Genomic DNA, 6,784 nt, shown 5'->3' on the forward strand with positions numbered 1-6,784 from the left:
TTAGCTTGGTGAGAGTACTATGGTGTTGAACGCTGAGCTGAGTCAATGAACAGCATTCTCACATAGGTGTTCCTTTTGTCCAGGTGGGAAAGGGCAGCATGGATTGCAATAGAGATTGCATCATCTGTGGATCTGTTTAGACGGTATGCAAATTGGAGTGGGTCTAGTGTTTAGTGAGCCATTACCAGCCTTTCAAAGCACTTCATGGCTATGGACGTGAATGCTACAGGTCTGTAGTCATTTAGGCAGGTTATCTTTGTGTTCTTGAGCACAGGGACTATGGTGGTGTCATGTTTTGTCTTATATTGTCTTGTCATTTTGCTTTTCCTTCTGTTCGTTTTCCCCCTGCTGTTTTTTTAGGTTCGTTCCCCTTTTTCTCTCTCCCTCTCTCTCTCTCTTCTCTCTATCGTTCCGTTCCTGCTCCCAGCTGTTCCTATTCCCCTAATCAATCATTTAGTCTTCCCACACCTGTTCCCTATCTTTTCCCCTGATTAGAGTCCCTATTTCTCCCCTTGTTTTCCGTTCCTGTCCTGTCGGATCCTTGTATATTGTTCACCGTGCTGTGTCTTTGTATCGCCCTGTCGTGTCGTGTTTCCCTCAGATTCTGCGTGGTGAGCAGGTGTCTGAGTCTGCTACGGTCAAGTGCCTCTGTTTTCGCCAAGTCGCTTTTGGGTCCTCATTCACCTGCATAACAGAAGGATCCGACCAAAGAATGGACCCAGCGACTACAGACGCTCGTAACACTGCCGTCGAGATCCAAGGAGCCATGCTCGGCAGACACGAGCAGGAATTGTCTGCTGCTCGTCATGCCATGGAGAACCTGGCCGCTCAGGTTTCCGACCTCTCTGGACAGTTCTAGAGTCTTCGTCTCGTGCCACCTGTTACTTCCTGGTCTGCCGAGTCTCTTGAACCTAGGGTTAATAACCCACCTTGCTACTCCGGGCAGCCCAAGGAGTGCCGCTCCTTTCTCACCCAGTGTGATATTGTGTTCTCTCTCCAACCCAACACATACTCTAGAGAGAGAGCTCGGGTTGCTTACGTCATTTCACTCCTTACTGGCCGGGCTCGAGAGTGGGGCACAGCTATCTGGGAGGCAAGGGCTGATTGTTCAAACAATTACCAGAACTTTAAAGAGGAGATGATTCGGGTTTTTGACCGTTCAGTTTTTGGTAGGGAGGCTTCTAGGGCCCTGGCTTCCCTATGCCAAGGTGATCGATCCATAACGGATTACTCTATAGAGTTTCGCACTCTTGCTGCCTCTAGTGACTGGAACGAGCCGGCGCTGCTCGCTCGTTTTCTGGAGGGACTCCACGCAGTGGTCAAAGATGAGATTCTCTCCCGGGAGGTTCCTTCCAGTGTGGACTCTTTGATTGCTCTCGCCATCCGCATAGAACGACGGGTAGATCTTCGTCACCAAGCTCGTGGAAGAGAGCTCGCGTCAACGGTGTTTCCCTGCTCCGCATCGCAACCATCTCCCTCCTCTGGCTCAGAGACTGAGCCCATGCAGCTGGGAGGTATTCGCATCTCGACTAAGGAGAGGGAACGGAGGATCACCAACCGCCTGTGCCTCTATTGCGGATTTGATGGACATTTTGTCAATTCATGTCCAGTAAAAGTCAGAGCTCATCAGTAAGCGGAGGGCTACTGGTGAGCGCTACTACTCAGGTCTCTCCATCTAGATCCTGTACTACTATGTCGGTCCATCTACGCTGGACCGGTTCGGGTGCTACATGCAGTGCCTTGATAGACTCTGGGGCTGAGGGTTGTTTCATGGACGAAGCATGGGCTTGGAAACATGACATTCCTTTCAGACAATTAGACAAGCCTACGCCCATGTTCACCTTAGATGGTAGTCATCTTCCCAGTATCAGATTTGAGACACTACCTTTAACCCTCACAGTATCTGGTAACCACAGTGAGACTATTTCTTTTTTGATTTTTCGTTCACCTTTTACACCTGTTGTTTTGGGTCATCCCTGGCTAGTATGTCATAATCCTTCTATTAATTGGTCTAGTAATTCTATCCTATCCTGGAACGTTTCTTGTCATGTGAAGTGTTTAATGTCTGCCATCCCTCCCATTTCTTCTGGCCCCCCTTCTCAGGAGGAACCTGGCGATTTGACAGGAGTGCCGGAGGAATATCATGATCTGCGCACGGTCTTCAGTCGGTCCCGAGCCAACTCCCTTCCTCCTCACCGGTCGTATGATTGTAGTATTGATCTCCTTCCGGGGACCACTCCTCCTCGGGGTAGACTATACTCTCTGTCGGCTCCCGAACGTAAGGCTCTCGAGGATTATTTGTCTGTGTCTCTTGACGCCGGTACCATAGTGCCTTCTTCCTCTCCGGCCGGGGCGGGGTTTTTTTTTGTTAAGAAAAGGACGGTACTCTGCACCCCTGCGTGGATTATCGAGGGCTGAATGACATAACGGTTAAGAATCGTTATCCGCTTCCCCTTATGTCATCAGCCTTCGAGATTCTGCAGGGAGCCAGGTGCTTTACTAAGTTGGACCTTCGTAACGCTTACCATCTCGTGCGCATCAGAGAGGGGGACGAGTGGAAAACGGCGTTTAACACTCCGTTAGGGCATTTTGAGTACCGGGTTCTGCCGTTTGGTCTCGCCAATGCGCCAGCTGTTTTTCAGGCATTAGTTAATGATGTTCTGAGAGACATGCTGAACATCTTTGTTTTTGTCTACCTTGACGATATCCTGATTTTTTCACCGTCACTCGAGATTCATGTTCAGCACGTTCGACGTGTTCTCCAGCGCCTTTTAGAGAATTGTCTCTACGTGAAGGCTGAGAAGTGCTCTTTTCATGTCTCCTCCGTTACTTTTCTCGGTTCCGTTATTTCCGCTGAAGGCATTCAGATGGATTCCGCTAAGGTCCAAGCTGTCAGTGAGTGGCCCGTTCCAAGGTCACGTGTCGAGTTGCAGCGCTTTCTAGGTTTCGCTAATTTCTATCGGCGTTTCATTCGTAATTTCGGTCAAGTTGCTGCCCCTCTCACAGCTCTTACTTCTGTCAAGACGTGTTTTAAGTGGTCCGGTTCCGCCCAGGGAGCTTTTGATCTTCTAAAAGAACGTTTTACGTCCGCTCCTATCCTCGTTACTCCTGACGTCACTAGACAATTCATTGTCGAGGTTGACGCTTCAGAGGTAGGCGTGGGAGCCATTCTATCCCAGCGCTTCCAGTCTGACGATAAGGTTCATCCTTGCGCTTATTTTTCTCATCGCCTGTCGCCATCTGAACGCAACTATGATGTGGGTAACCGCGAACTGCTCGCCATCCGCTTAGCCCTAGGCGAATGGCGACAGTGGTTGGAGGGGGCGACCGTTCCTTTTGTCGTTTGGACAGACCATAAGAACCTTGAGTACATCCGTTCTGCCAAACGACTTAATGCTCGTCAAGCTCGTTGGGCGTTATTTTTCGCTCGTTTCGAGTTTGTGATTTCTTACCGTCCGGGTAGCAAGAACACCAAGCCTGATGCCTTATCCCGTCTTTTTAGTTCTTCTGTGGCTTCTACTGATCCCGAGGGGATTCTTCCTTATGGGCGTGTTGTCGGGTTGACAGTCTGGGGAATTGAAAGACAGGTTAAGCAAGCACTCACGCACACTGCGTCGCCGCGCGCTTGTCCTAGTAACCTTCTTTTCGTTCCTGTTTCTACTCGTCTGGCTGTTCTTCAGTGGGCTCACTCTGCCAAGTTAGCTGGTCATCCCGGTGTTCGAGGCACTCTTGCTTCTATTCGCCAGCGCACTCAGGAGCGTGACACGCGCCGTTGTGGCTGCTTGTTCGGACTGCGCGCAGACTAAGTCAGGTAACTCTCCTCCTGCCGGTCGTCTCAGACCGCTCCCCATTCCTTCTCGACCATGGTCTCACATAGACTTCATTACCGGTCTGCCTTTGTCTGCGGGGAAGACTGTGATTTTTACGGTTGTCGATAGGTTCTCTAAACATTTCATTCCTCTCGCTAAACTTCCTTCCGCTAAGGAGATGGCACAAATCATCATCGAGAATGTGTTCAGAATTCATGGCCTCCCGTTAGACGCCGTTTCAGACAGAGGTCCGCAATTCACGTCACAGTTTTGGAGGGAGTTCTGTCGTTTGATTGGTGCGTCCGTCAGTCTCTCTTCCGGGTTTCATCCCCAGTCTAACGGTCAAGCAGAGAGGGCCAATCAGACGATTGGTCGCATACTACGCAGCCTTTCTTTCAGAAACCCTGCGTCTTGGGCAGAACAGCTCCCCTGGGCAGAATACGCTCACAACTCGCTTCCTTCGTCTGCTACCGGGTTATCTCCGTTTCAGAGTAGTCTGGGTTACCAGCCTCCTCTGTTCTCATCCCAGCTTGCCGAGTCCAGCGTTCCCTCCGCTCAAGCGTTTGTCCAACGTTGTGAGCGCACCTGGAGGAGGGTGAGGTCTGCACTTTGCCGTTACAGGGCACAGACTGTGAGAGCCGCCAATAAACGTAGGATTAAGAGTCCTAGGTATTGTTGCGGCCAGAGAGTGTGGCTTTCCACTCGCAACCTTCCTCTTACGACAGCTTCTCGTAAGTTGACTCCGCGGTTCATTGGTCCGTTCCGTGTCTCCCAGGTCGTCAATCCTGTCGCTGTGCGACTGCTTCTTCCGCGACATCTTCGTCGCATCCATCCTGTCTTCCATGTCTCCTGTGTTAAGCCCTTTCTTCACACCCCCGTTCGTCTTCCCTCCCCCCCCTCCCGTCCTTGTCGAGAGCGCACCTATTTACAGGGTACGTAGGATCATGGACATGCGTTCTCGGGGACGGGGTCACCAATACTTAGTGGATTGGGAGGGTTACGGTCCTGAGGAGAGGAGTTGGGTTCCGTCTCGGGACGTGCTGGACCGTTCACTGATTGATGATTTCCTCCGTTGCCGCCAGGATTCCTCCTCGAGTGCGCCAGGAGGCGCTCGGTGAGTGGGGGGGTACTGTCATGTTTTGTCTTATATTGTCTTGTCATTTTGCTTTTCCTTCTGTTCGTTTTCCCCCTGCTGGTCTTTTTAGGTTCGTTCCCCTTTTTCTCTCTCCCTCTCTCTCTCTCTTCTCTCTATCGTTCCGTTCCTGCTCCCAGCTGTTCCTATTCCCCTAATCAATCATTTAGTCTTCCCACACCTGTTCCCTATCTTTTCCCCTGATTAGAGTCCCTATTTCTCCCCTTGTTTTCCGTTCCTGTCCTGTCGGATCCTTGTATATTGTTCACCGTGCTGTGTCTTTGTATCGCCCTGTCGTGTCGTGTTTCCCTCAGATGCTGCGTGGTGAGCAGGTGTCTGAGTCTGCTACGGTCAAGTGCCTTCCCGAGGCAACCTGCAGTTTATTATCGAGTCTCCAGTCAGTTCTCGTGATTACGAGTGGTATTGTCTTTTATGCTTTATTTACCGCTCCGATTTGTCTAGGAGTATTGCTATTTCCTTATACTGGATTAAAGACTCTGTTTTCGCCAAGTCGCTTTTGGGTCCTCATTCACCTGCATAACAGCATAACACCTGCTTGAAGCATGTTGGTATTACAGACTCAATCAGGGACATGTTGAAAATGTCAGTGAAGACACCTGCCAGTTGGTCAGCACATGCCCAGAGCAGACGTCCTGGTAATCCGTCTGGCCCCGCAGCCTTGTGTATGTTGACCTGTTTATTAAAGGTCTTACTCCCGTCGGCTACGGAGAGCGTGATCACACAGTCGTCCGGAACAGCTGGTGCTCCCATGCATGCCTCAGTGTTGCTTGCTTCGAATCGAGCATAGAAATTATTTAGCTCGTCTGGTAGACTCGTGTCACTGTGCAGCTCGCGGCTGTGCTTCCCTTTGTAGTCTGTAATAGTTTGCAAGCCCAGCCACATCCGACGAGCGTCGTAGCTGGTGTAGTATGATTCACTCTTAGCCCTGTATTGACGCTTTGCCTGTTTGATGGTTCGTCGCAGGGCATAGCGGGATTTCTTGTAAGCTTCCAGGTTAGAGTCCCGCACCTTGAAAGCGGCAGCTCTACCCTTTAGCTCAGTGCGAATGTTGCCTGTAATCCATGGCTTCTGGTTGGGGTATGTACATACAGTCATTGTGGGGACGACGTCCTCAATTCACTTATTGATAAAGCCAGTGACTTATGTGGTGTATTCCTCAATGTCATCGGAAGAATCCCGGAACATGTTCCAGTCTGTGATAGTAAAGCAGACCTGTAGTTTAGCATCCGCTTCATCTGACCATTTTTTTATAGACCGAGCCTTTCCAGGCTTACTCCTCTCCCCCATTTAATCAGTGGCTAACCGGTGTACATGGTGAGGCGTCTCGTGAAGGTTTGGCCTCGAGGCAGGGGATTCCTGTACCGAGTTGACTGGGAGGGTTATGGCCCAGAGGAATGGTGCTGGGACGTCCTAGACTCAGGCCTCATTGCTGATTTCCAACACCAGAACCCCGGTCAACCAGGTGTGCGCTCAGGTAGGGAGGGTACTGTCACACCCTGATCTGTTTCACCTGTTTTTGTTCTTTTCTCCACCCGCCTCCAGGTGTCGCCCATCTTCCCCATTATCCCCAGTGTATTTATACCTGTGTTCTATGTTTGTCTGTTGCCATTTCGTTTTGTTCGTCAAGCCTACCAGTGTTTTTCACCTTGCTCCTATCTTGTTCTAGTTCCTGTTTTCTAGTTTCTACCATTTTCCCTGCCCTAACACTGAGCCTGCCTGCCATTCTGTACCTTATGGACTCTGATATGGATTTCCTGACCTCTGCCTGCCCCTTGGCCTGTCATTTTGCCTGCCCCCTGTTCTAGAAATAAACTTTTGTTAC

This window comes from Oncorhynchus gorbuscha, linkage group LG04 (genome assembly GCF_021184085.1).
Source record: "Oncorhynchus gorbuscha isolate QuinsamMale2020 ecotype Even-year linkage group LG04, OgorEven_v1.0, whole genome shotgun sequence".
NCBI lineage: Eukaryota > Metazoa > Chordata > Actinopteri > Salmoniformes > Salmonidae > Oncorhynchus > Oncorhynchus gorbuscha.